The sequence below is a fragment of the Vanacampus margaritifer genome, chromosome 4, assembly GCF_051991255.1.
Source record: "Vanacampus margaritifer isolate UIUO_Vmar chromosome 4, RoL_Vmar_1.0, whole genome shotgun sequence".
NCBI lineage: Eukaryota > Metazoa > Chordata > Actinopteri > Syngnathiformes > Syngnathidae > Vanacampus > Vanacampus margaritifer.
This window is the reverse complement of record NC_135435.1, coordinates 19,778,209-19,791,437: the sequence shown is the minus strand read 5'-3', so window position 1 is coordinate 19,791,437 and position 13,229 is coordinate 19,778,209. Positions and strand designations below refer to the sequence as shown.

Here is a 13,229-nt window from a genome sequence, read left to right as displayed (position 1 = left end):
AGCCCGCTCTGGTTGCAATCATCACCTTAAGCCTTGCTTTGTAGCCTGAAGTCCCGTCATTAGCATATCCCAATTTTTGCTAGCTGCATACTCTGCCTCTCTGGCTTGACCATCACAGCTCTGGAAATAGCCCATGACTCCTGGACCTTTATTTACCATACCCATCTGTGTCACAGCAAGAAAGGCTGTCAGTGTTAATGTGGTGTGCCCTGTCACGACTTACAGCCATCCACACATAATCACGCTGATGACAGTCCCCACCTCTCCAGGAATTCAATGGCCCCCCCATCTTCGACCAAGGGGTGCTCGCCCTTCCTCCATCGTCCGTGTGTCCTTGCCCTCATTACACGGGTCCCTCTCCAACGATCAGCTTCTTGGAAGTGGGCACTCTCTTCTATTTTATTACTTCATGTGCAAATTTAAATAACAGGCTAAAATTCTGCGTTTGCCCTTTAGGAACGTCCTATTGAAACTAGGTTTCCCCAACGACTATTGGTCACTCATCTCGACTGTAGTTAAATGGAATGTCATAAGCCTTTTTTCACACTGCACTTAGCAGGGTGTAGCAAGCCGTAGTCAAAAGACTTCTGCCACGGAGGCAAGGCGCCTCACATCAGAAAATGTTCTATTCGTGAGCGGTGGCGGGGTGACGTCAGATAAGTGCCTCCAATAAGAGAGAAGCTGGCGGAGTGATTGTTATTTTGGCAGACTTATTTACAGATAACGGAATGATTAAACTATTCAAGTTCCTGCTGAGCTATTAGTTTTTCTCGACTGCTCACCTCTTCCTTAAAATGTGTCAATCACATTTTTTTTGCAAGAATGTGGCAAAATCTCCTTTTTTAACTTCCTGGTTGGCGGTTACATCAGCACTTCCCAATATGAGCACGCTGGCAGTCGTCATTGTCGCGTGACTCTTTCAAATGGAGTGAGTGCAGTGTGAAAAGTGTGCAACGCTACTAACTACCAATTTTCCTTCCATCCATTTTTCTATAGCGCTTGTTCTAAGGTAACTGCCATCTGACTTTGGGTGAAACGTGGACTATACCATGGAATGTCCGGCTGACAATCTCTCACACAAACACATTACATTTCTGGAGAATGTTTTTGTATGTGGGAGGAAAACGTAGTAGTGTCAACAAGTCAACAAAAATCTCCAAACTTCACACAGAAGTCACATCTCCTGACTGCGTTTTGGGACTTTTTAATTGAATTTCAAGGTGTTTGACTAGATTGTGCCTATGTTTGTGTCTCTGAACATACATAAGGGGAGATCAAAAATCAGATTTTGTAAAAAGCAGAGGAAAAATGATGTACCCTAAGTGCCTCAAAGAGAATGGTAAATTGAAATTAAAATTAGGCCAGGCCTTAAATACTGCTCCTCTATTTTGTTTGTGGTTCCAAACTGGTTGCATGAGTAATGAGTAATTTTCAAATGCAGTTATGGGAAAGCTTCTCTGTCCAGGCTAATTCTGTGGCTGCGTTATTAGCCATGTCACCAGCGGTACTGCCTGTAACCATAAAAGATAGCTAATTAGGAGGCCACGTGCAAATCAAATACACTAGACTGAGTGGTCACGTCTGTGTTTGCTTGCGCTCCCAGCAAATCTTTCCCCTCATATTAGACTGGCACCCATCACAACTTTAATTTCTGACCAGAACCATTGCTGCAATGCACACCAGAACACATGCACGGCCATGAGATGCATTTTTCAGCTTGAGATATACTCGGAAATCCTTGCCATCCTACATAAACACTCATCGGCCAAATGTCAGATAAACCTGTGCAATCTAGCTAGACCAGGGGTCTGCAACCTGCAGTTTTAGAGCCACATGTGGCTCTTTAGTCCCTCTCTTGTGGCTGCATGTGGATCTCTAAAAAAAAATTGTAGAAATATTACAAATATTATTAAATTATTTTTATTATTTATTTTTTTTAGATTAAATACTCTTTAAATTAATTGATGTACATTTTTAATGAACAAAATGTTTGAGCTGTCAGAAAAAGAGACGAAAGGTAGATAAATTTTTTTTACTAAAAATGTCTGAAATGTGACCATAAAATGTCCAAAAAGGATGAATAAAAGCTGAAAATTACCATAAAATGTCAGAGAATTGAATAAAAAGGCAGAAAAGAAAATGTTGAAAAAGTAACCATAAAATGTTCAAAAACAAAAGAAGAAATCCCCAAAATTATCCTAAAATGTCTTTTGAATTGTCAAAAATCAGAAAATGTCGCAATAAAAGATGTCCAAAAACAAAATATTTTCCCCAAATTATCATAAAAGGTCCGTATTGATGAGAGCAATATTCATCTGCATTTAACACCTGAAAATGATATACAATTATGGATAATGTATATTGGTAGGACAAGAGGGGGCAGCCTCGGAAATCCTTGTCATCCTACATAAACACTCATCGGCCAAATGTCAGATAAACCTGTGCAATCTAGCTAGACCAGGGGTCTGCAACCTGCAGTTCTAGAGCCACATGTGGCTCTTTAGTCCCTCTCTTGTGGCTGCATGTGGATCTCTAAAAAAAAATTGTAGAAATAAAAACATGATTTGCATATTTACTTTTTTAGATTAAGTAATCTTTAAATTAATTGATGTACATTTTTAATGAATAACAAAATGTTTAAACTGTCAGAAAAAGAGAGACAAAAGGTAGCAATTTTTTTTTAATTAACTAAAAATGTCCGAAATGTAACCATAAAATGTCCAAAAAGGATGAATAAAAGCAGAAAATTACCATAAAATGTCAGAGAATTAAATAAAAAGGCAGAAAAGAAAATGTTGAAAAAGTAACCATAAAATGTCCAAAAACAAAAGAAGAAATCCCAAAATCATCCTAAAATGTCTGTGAAAATGTAGCTATAAAAGATTTCTAAAAACAAAATATTTCCCCCAAATTATCATAAAAGGTCCGTATTGATGAGAGCAATATTCATTTGCATTTAACACCTGAAAATGATATGGAAGTATGGATAATGTATATTGGTAGGACAAGAGGGGGCCGCTAATGCTTGATGTCTACGTTCCCAGTGTTCCTGAAACTACACATTTCCTGTTATCGCACGTGTCCGTCTATCATCCGTCACGCTGCATAAGTGTATAGGTTACTGTGGTGGGAAAGAAAGAACGTTAATTCTCCATAACAATTTTACAGCGTGCATAAAACTCTGCAGCCCCTTCATTTGCACAGTCGTAAAACATTCCCCCTGCCATTCTCCTTCCCACTCAGGAGTGTGTGTTTTTCAATTAGCCCACACTTCGCCTCCATTATGGCGGCATTTTATTCTGAGAGGCCTTCAGCATGCGGGATAACGATCACAGCCAAGCGTGCACGTGCCGGATTTAGGGTATGCAATCTCGATTAAGTGATTAAGAGAGATGCTTCCTTGTCAAATGAGTCAATGGATGACATAAGAGTTTTAAATACTGTGGTTATGTTCTAAACTGTTGACCATGGCTAGGATAGATTAACTTGGGTCATTTGAGGTCATTTCTGTTGTGACTCTATCAAAAAACTGACCCAGGATTATGGTGCTGTCAGTATCGCTGGTGCCGAGCAGAATCCTTGTACCTCCAAAATCATCACTTTTCAGCCATTAGATTACATTTTCAGCATTTAAAATGTATTTTTTTAGACAGTCGACTCATATACAGCAGTGTCTATTGTAGCTTTAGTTTTTTAACTAGGTAGTTGAGCTGTTTATGTGAAGACGGCATTTTTACATTTGCTTAGTAGATTTTTTTTTTATACAGTATGTGCTTGTACATGGATGCTCGAATGTGTGAGTTATTGCCAGTCAGCACAGGGTGCATGTGTGTGTGGGGGGGGGGGGGAGTGGCGGTGTCAGTGGGACCTGTAAAGCGAAGCAATCACAAACACTTAAATGTGCAAATGGCATTGATGTCCTGTGTTAAGCAGCCTGTGTTGACTGATGAGCCTGTTAACCCCGCCTGAAACAACTCCAGCGCAGGGGATTAAACGTACACTCAGGCCTCGCAGGCTCCTATCCCATTTTGCATTGGAATTGTGCATATTTAATCTAAAGTGTGTGCCAAGGAGCAAAGACAACCCCCCCCCCCCCCTTTTTTTCCACTTTCTCATTATTGATGTGTAACAGCACCTCGAGGCTGGGACCCTTAATTCGCCAGCCCCGATCTTAATCTAAACCTGAGTCTCTGCCCCTTTTTCACCCGCCGTGCAGTCTCACCTGAAACAAAATCCTTGTTGCAGCCTTCATTCCGAGAGTCCTGTTGTTTGTCTGGCTAGCATCTAGCAGCTGTTATTCAAAGTTTGCGTCATTTTGTATCTGACCAACACTTTTCAGGCTCTTTTATATAACATTACCACTTTCGATATTTGGTAAAATATTGTAATTTTTATTTTTTAGGAAATAATGTTTTGTTGAGTCTGATAATAATAATAGTTTTAGGATTTATTTACAAGGTAATACACAGTAAACTAACATAATTTTCCAGTTATTTGAAGAAAATACTTTTGAGAATTTTATTTTATTTTATAAACACTTGTTTTTTCTATTGAAGTATGTGTGCCAGTTTTCTTGCTGTATGTAAAAAAGTACTCATTTTTTTATTTGTGGTGTGATCTGCAACATGAACCTAAAAAAATTACATAATGCAAATATTGTGTTTTCCTTCCAAAATAATTTTTTATGTCCAAGTTTAGCTAATCCAAACAAAATAAAACACCGTTTTTTTGTTTGTTTGTTTTTTGTTGTTGTTGTTTTGTTATAGTGCACATGTAGTGTAGTGCACTAGAATGCTTGACAACTCATCAGTCATGGTTTCTATCTTTCGTTGGTTGTTTTTCCTCAGGCCCGGTGGTTTCCTAAACATCAAAATAGAGGTACAGGAAGGGTGGGTTTTTTTTCCCACACACACATTATTTTCTTTTGGAAAATTGCAAACTCCTTTATGTACAAAAGTGCTTGTGAATCATGCATTGCCACATTTATTTGACATCATGATTTAAAGGATCTTTGTGCAGTTTGTCACTTTTTTTTACTCGCGACTGCCACCTCTGGCCCAAAGCCTAACTGCAGCATCTGTGTCAGGCTCGTTCATGGTGCACGTGCGAGTACGTGCACGATTCTAAAGCGACAGCCACAGTTGACAGTTGAGGCAAGAAAAACTCTGCCCCTCCCTGCCCCAAAGAAACTGTGGCGTACGTGGGTCCGCACACTCTACTATAAAAGCTTCGTACTCATCTGAGCATTGGTGGGGCATGCATGATGTAGTAAAAGCTTCAATATGACCTTTTTAAACGGCACAATGCACCTTTAACTATAGTTGCTTTTATCAAATATTCCATTAAAACTCTATGAAGCGAGAGTTGAGACCACTTTATTCTTAGCGTCTCTGCTGCTGCTAGCAGTCACTAAGTTCTGTCTTCAATTGGACTCACTGGGGCTTTGTGTTCAAGTACTTTCTGCCTCTTTTTTTTTCTGTGTGTTGAAACCTACTGTATGTGACTCCTTTGTCTGCTCCCTTATTGATATGATTGAGTGTCAATGACAAAGGCTCTCTCTCTCCATCTCATTTCACTCCACTCTCCTTTTAACCAAGACTTTTATCCTCATGCCAGTCAGTGTGTTGTCTTATTTTCGGATTTATCTTTCCCTTTTTAATGTCCTGTGTTCCCCTTTTTTTTCTGGTAAGACTACAGCAATTTTGTGTGTGTGTGCGCGAATGAACATAGCTTCAAGAGGGCCCCCGTGCTGCGTGTGTAATTTCTTGTTTGTACATGTTTCTAGACCTCTTTGTGCCCGGCACAGGAGGAGGAGATATGCAGAGAGCTTGAACAAGACAAGAGAGATTGGTAGAAATGGAAAGACATGAGGGGAGGAATGGGATGGGGGGAATATATGAGAAAAAACAGGATGATAACAAAAGCAGCTCAGATTTCACAGACGCATATTTCATCAATCATGTGAATAAGTCGGAGTGATTATGCATGGTGGTGGCAGGCCAAGAGTGGCGGCGGTGGGATGGTGATTACCATACACCATAAAGGCTGCTTTCTTATCTCGCACACACTGATTAGTTTCTGTCGGCAGATAGCCTCTCACTCTTCACTCCTTTCTGTATCCACACAAACACACACACACACACACAGCCACTGTCTCTGAATACATGCGAACAATCACACATGTGCCAACATATTCCCTTATAATGCATTTATTACAATTTATTTGTTATAATTAAACATACAAGGTGGCAGTGGGTCGGCCTCATGAACAAAATGACGGTAGCTCACCGAATATCACCAAAATGACATATACGGTACGCACCGGATACTTCATTCGGTTCACTTGTGCCACCGAGTAAGATTCACAAAAATCTTAACAATGTTAAAAAAAAATAGTTATATTGCTTCAATTCTGCCTCTCGATATTAGGCATTGTAAATGACTAAGCAACCAGCCAAATAGGAGAAATATGCTTGTTGAATTATAACTAGCAAGGCTCAAAATAAACGGTTTCACGTCACAGTTTACGTATGAAAATTTACATTTTATGATACATTTTACAGCATTGAATAGCAAAACTAAAAATCTAATGTCAAGACAATCATCAAAAGAAAGTAGAAGAACAACAACAACAACCACGAGACAGCGCTAAAAAGACAAAGGAAGCCAAGCAAAATGCTAAGCTAAGCCAACCTAAGATTGACACGGCTAGCGCGTTTAACACTGCAATTAAGTTATTGGGTGATTGATTTTATTTTTCACCAATGTCTGGCTGGTACCATGTTAAAGTTCAAGTGGAGTGTATCCAACTTTGAACGGCAAAATTGAAAGAAAATTAATAAGTGTATGGAATCTTAAAATCGTGCTCGCTAAATTGAACCAAAACTGGAATTCAATTAACTTCCGTTACGGTGTACGTCGAGAAAACCAGTTCATTATATGGTCGAATTTTTTGGTTTAATAAAACCCTTGCTATGGTTCAACTTGGTTGTGCAAACACCCACTAAGAGTCGAACCAGCATTGTTTTAAAGGCTAGAATCATTTTAACCCCCCCACTTTAAACAATGCTAGTAGTCCTTGGTCTGGAAAGTATTCCTTTTTTTTCTTTCTTTTTTTTCTGGAGAGTATCTGGAAAGTATTCGATTTCAATTCAATTTATTCACATGTTGAAATACCACAGCTGGCATTTGTCATAAAGACAATTTACATGTGAAAGAGACACACACCCCTTAGAAGCTTCTTAAAGCTTTTTATTAGCTATTAGGCCAATAGTAGTTAGTGTTCATTGGCTGTTAATGAGTTGAAGCTAAACCAAAAGTGTCATTGTTTTGGTACTGTAGGTCAATTTCCACCAAAGAAGGCCTTCACATGAGAGCAGAAATCGATAGGAGGAGGTGAAAAATTAGCTCTGTATGAAAGACCTCGCTTTACGTCTCAAGCAGGTAATTAGAAATTACTCTTTTCTCTTACACATGAACTCTGTCTTGCGCAGATATTTAATGTCAAGTCATTTGGTAAGCAGGCTGGGCTGCGGCGTCGCACCGTCTGAGCGTCGACTGCATGCGAGAAGCGTGCATGGGGACGCATTAAGGCCTCCTGACAGGGGCCCGGGTGAAATAAGTGAAATTAATGGAGCTCCTTTCATGTCGGACAAGGCCGCGGCACCCCTTTCACGCCGCGTACAGTCGCCGAAAAGTCAATACTTTTTTATTACTCCTCGCTTGCCCTACATTCTCGGCTACAAGTGCTGTGCTCACTAATTGGTTTCAGTTTGACGAGAAGGAGGGAGCGAAAAAGCAGGCAAAAGAGAGGGAGAGGAGTCCGTCCCGGAGAACGCCGAAACAAATAAATCAATCTCATATTTTTCACAGCGTCGGAGCTACGTGTCGACGCGGTAAAAAGTTGAGGGAGACAAAAAGAGATGCGCGAGGGTAAATGGTTGTTTGGCGCACGCCTGCTCCCAGGAGTACATGATGATATCCAGGAGCCTGTTAATGGGGGACGAGTAGTTTAAGTGGTCTGGGGGCCCTGGTTGGGTCACCCCTGGGGTTTCTCACCAACAGCCATACATGCATACAGTATTTCTGGGAAATGATTTGATAGATTTGCAGAAACGACATTCAAATCATATACAGTGGATATGGAAATTTGACACAACATTGTTCAATTTGTATTTTTTTTTTCAGGTGGTAGATGTCACATGAGTTTGAATGTAGCTGCATGGTTAATTCTTAGCACAGCCATAACGCGGCTATAAGAGGGTGTACACACTTGTGCAACCGCATATTTCACTTATCTTTACTTCTGTATATCATATAAACATAAAGAAAACACAAAACACATTACAAGTTACTTGGGGTTTTAAAAGTTAAAAAAATAGTTTTTTTTTTTTTTTTTTTAGCATTTGGCGTACATTATACTAATATGTTCAAAAAAATAAGTAAGTTATCATTGTAATGTTTTTGTCTGCAGAGCATTATTTTCGGTTGTCATTTCATATATCACAAGGTAATGACTTCCCCATTATGGGAAAAAAAATGTTGCACAGCAGGCATAATAAATTATGAAAAATTATGGAAAAATACCTGTTTACTTTTTGAATTTATTGGCATAATGCAGGCCAAATGCAAAAAAAAAAAAAAACTGAAATAAAAACTTTTTTTTTTTTTAAACCCGCGCATGCACAAGTGAAGGTATGGGAGAAAAAATGCTACGTTTTTAGCATTCAGCCTATAATGTAGCCTAACGTGCAAATACATTCAAACATACTTGCAAATATGTTTGAACGTATTTAAATCTTTAAATATATTTGAAAATAGTGTATGTTAAAACAACATTGGCGGTTCCACGCTGCCGTACATTACATTTATAACTGCACATGCTAGAGACCGCATGGAATCTCACGAGTCAGAATAACAAACAAAGCCTCTATTAGAAAATTAATTGCATACGACAGCAAAGTTTAGCGAAAGAGTAACCACCATGTTGATAAGGGTTTTCTGTATGATGCAATATAATGTAAACTACAATCATAAACATATTGTTAAACGAATAGCTTTCTGATTATAACAGTAACAATGACCTATTATTGACTTTCCCATGGCATAATGTTACAGTTTGGCGCGGGTGTGTCTTCTGTTGTGTTCAGAGCAAATCAGTATGTTTGCATTTCATCTGCAATCTGCAATTAAACTGTCCGTGTGTGCGCGCTTGTGTGTGTGTGTGTGTGGGTGTGTGTGTGCTGTCTGCCAGTATGCTGCGTACTGTTGTGCTAAACTCAAGTGGCAGGGGGGTTAGCCTCTTTCAGAAACAGCACAGCCACAAATTGATGTGACACTTTGAACCCCCGCCCTCCCTTCCCGCGAGCCCACCTCATCACCCCCCCCCCCCCACCACCACACACACACACACACACACACACACACACACACCAATCGGCCTCCAGTTAGAGATTCCACCAGTCTTGTTTTCTTGCTGCATCCCAGCTTTCACAGCTATAGCGTGCGCATGGGGGTAGGTTTGAGGGCGGGGTTTCGAGCGTACATTTTTTTTTTGGTCATGTTAGTATGTGTGTGTGAAAGAGCTGTCACAGAGGGCTGGCATCAGCGTCCACTTTGCCATCTCTTCTGCAGCTTGACAAGTCCCTGCTCCCTGCCCCTTGGCACACACGGCACTCACACACACAAAAATTGCCGAGTGCCCCTCTGCCACTCTCACTTCTCTGCCACACACACACAGTATAATGATATGTGAGCACACCACTTCACACACTTGCATCCTTTAAATGTACATAATGAAGACATGTATGAGTGCAGCTATACAAATTTACAGCCAGATGTTGTCCACTTTTAGGGTCTAACATTAGGGTCGAAAAAGCAGGAAGTGACTTGATATTAAGATTTTGGATGTTTTGTCAAAGTTTGGGATGATTTCCCAAAATTGCTTCATGTGTTATTTTGGCAAGTTTGTCTATTTATTTGTGCTGGTTGCCATCATGGAAGTTGTGGACGTCAGATCACGGAGGGCCACTGTTTGTTACAAGGACAGGCTTGTCCCCGCCCCCGGGCGTCGGCTCTACGATGATTGTCATGGCGATGGAGTGTGAGTGACAGGCGGGATCGCATGTGCTAGCCGCGGAGCAGTAAATTCCAACAGCCTCAGTCCCTGACATTAGTTTGTCCTTCATCAAAACTTTGCACTCGTTTACAACTACCACTCTCTCACTACGGTGCAAAATCTCACGTTTTTCTTTTTGTTTATATTTTTTACCATCTGTGCGCCCCCTCTTTTTTTTTGTGATTTGATCTACATCTTGCATTTATAAGTCTGCGCCTCTTCATGTGCCAAGCAAGATGTTTGATATTTTTTCCTAGCATCACATAGTTTTTTTTAAATGTAGGAGATTGGTTAAGAAAACAAGTACATGATTTAATGAACCATTTGGTAATTTTATGTCAGGTTATGTTTTTTTGTTTATGGTGCATAGATATTTTTGGGGCAACAGAGCAGAAAAGGAGGTCAGTTTCTTTTTTCCTTTTTTTTTCTTCTTTTTTCTTCTTTTTTTTCTTCTTTTTTTTTTTAAACAGTCTCAGGCATTCATCATTAGTCTGCTGGCGGTAATGCTGCCCGTTACAGCCGTGATTTAGAGCCTCGCTTAGTTCCAGCAGCCACTGTTGTCTCTCTCAGACTCACTCACACACGCACTCATTCACATTTGTAACTATTGTCATTGTTTTATGGAAAACACCATTGCCCAGTTTGTTGGTTTCTTATTTATGCACTAAAGTGTTTCACCTGTAATCGTATACACATACACATCAATAGGCATCCTATGAAAGTAGACAGCAGCATCTTTAAAATGATTAATTATTCATATTTATGTTAAAGCGTAGAGTTAATAAAGTTTTATGATTTTGATGTCCTTTTTTCCCTCCAAAAACTTGCTTTGGAATCTAAATGAGTCACATATCGAACTCTTGGTGGTGGTGGTTGTTGTTTTGGCGACTGAGTGAAGTTTCAAACAAGATTTGCACTAATAATGACTAACTTTAACTTTTTTTTTTTGCAGATGTCACCACAGTATCAGTGAAAAGAGTTCTGCTTGATGGCAACATTCAGTAGAGTTCTCGTTCTCTTGTCACACTCGTAGAGCTACGGGAGCATCCAGATGACAAGCAGCAGGTTCAGCACGCCATTTTTCACATATCTATACGGTTTACATTTACGATGTCTTCATATGATATTGCACTTGGGGTTCACCTCTGAACTCGTCTGGTGGTCAAATTGCATACTGTATGCTATAGTAAAAATCTAATGGCAGAATATTGCTTCACTGTGTGACCAAAAATGTGTTATGAATCAGTGGACTTTCAGTTTTCAGCCATGAAATTATGTTGTTTTTTTTGGTCAAATAACAACATGGAAAAATTATGCTATTAGAAACCATTGTAATCCAGTTACGTTGTGCAACAAATAATGACTAATATACACTAATTATTTTACTTGTATAATATAACTCACTTTAAAATAGTTTTAAGATAACATGAACCTTGCTGTATGAACATTTAAAGTGGAAGTCAAGTCCAATATGTTTATGCTTTGATTAATATTGCATTTTTGGAATTTGAATTAAGCAGCAAAATCGACCGTTTTTTGTCCATCTCAGGAGGCGGCCATTTTGCTACTTGCTGTCGACTGAAAATGACAACAGAATGTCTAAAGCTCAGTTAACGAACAACCACGGCTCGACTGTTTTCTGCGTTTGGTCATGTGACATTTGCAAGCTAGTGGCAAAATGGTCGCCCCCTGGGATGGAGAAAAACAGGTGGATTTTGCTGCTTTTCATATGCATATTTTACAAACACAATATTAATCAAAATACTGTGTTTAGACTCGTAGGGTTATTAAAGAAGGTTTTTGATTTGACTTCCCTTTGAATTGAAGTAATTTTCAACAATAAAACAAAAATCCCCAAATAATAATAATAGTTTCTGACATCGTCAGAGAGGTGTGAAAGAAGTACTATTTTCAATAACAAAATAAAATGCCCCTATGACAACCACTTCTACCTTGGCTTGAATTAGTTTTTACTTATCCTACTATCACGCAAGTATTGACACAATAATTCTCATTTTCAATTGACCTCGAGTACAGTTCGTGTGTTCAAATATTCGTTTTGAAAAACACTCATGAATGTTTCCTCCCTTTTGAGTCCTCCCACCCTCTCATGCCGCTGGCACTCCCGCGGGCCGACGCTGCAAGGCCTGGAAGGCTTAGCAGAGACAGAGCATTTAGTAATGGCTTCTTAATGGGCTTGTCGACAGCCACATTAGAGCGTGGTGCAGGCGGTGGGCGAGGCCGAGCGGTGATATGCCAAGCCAGATGCCATGCCAGCTGTGGCACTCGGCTCACTCGCTCACACTCTCATTTGTAATCACATTTCTCAGACGGATGGATGCCATGTGCGCAAGAGCGCGCGAGCAGATACACATTTGTTGCCCTTTCCCGGCGCCTGCCAGGAAAGATCCTTTTAATCTGCTGCTTCACATTTTCTCTGTCGCGTCTGTCACGATCATCAAGTACCGCCTGAGAACATTTTACAAAGGAAATGATCGTATTCTTTTTTTTAATTATTGGATGCCACCGCCTTCTGTTAATGTGTTGCTTTATCGTGTCCTGCTGTTTGGAATAAGAGGCTCTTTACTGCGGCTCAAAGCAGTTTGTTTTGATTTTCTTACTGGGGGCTCAAAGAGTAAAATGGCATCTTCTGGAAACTGTGATTTGGATGCTTAAGCATTTGTTACAACTGGTCAGACCCATACAGACTTGAAGATAACACTGTGTTACACTTGTGATAACACCGTATACACTTGCCGCTGTTAGATTTGAGTTTTAGCAATCAATACCGTCTAGAAATACGAGTGACCCAGTTTTCAAGTTTTTGGCAGATGTTTTGCTTTGACTTGCAAGTCAAAATTTAAGATACAAGCGCTGTATTGTGGCAGTGGACTCAAGCATTCTCAATTTAAAACCACCGCATAACTTTGCCCGAGGTAAAGTCAGTTTAGCTTAATGCTAACAATGCAAAACACTACGAATAGCGTCAGTGTTGTGTTCTTATAACCGTTTAACTCATTCACTTCCAGCCATTTTCACTGAAGCAATCCCCTTCGCTCCCGGCTGTTTTACTGGATTTTGACTGATTTTGCAAGGCCCACGGAATATTGTG

The 13,229-nt window shown here is 39.8% G+C and overlaps 1 protein-coding gene across 1 annotated transcript in view; it reads left to right on the top strand.

Annotated features, from left to right (window-relative positions):
* spata17 (spermatogenesis associated 17) overlaps positions 1-12,062 on the top strand; it is a 36,522-nt gene extending 24,460 nt beyond the window's left edge. Inside the window, exon 10 of the mRNA XM_077563979.1 lies at positions 11,070-12,062. The gene's annotated coding sequence lies outside the window, so the exon portion shown is untranslated. The remainder of the gene's footprint in view (positions 1-11,069) is intronic.
* Positions 12,063-13,229: the final 1,167 nt, after the last annotated feature.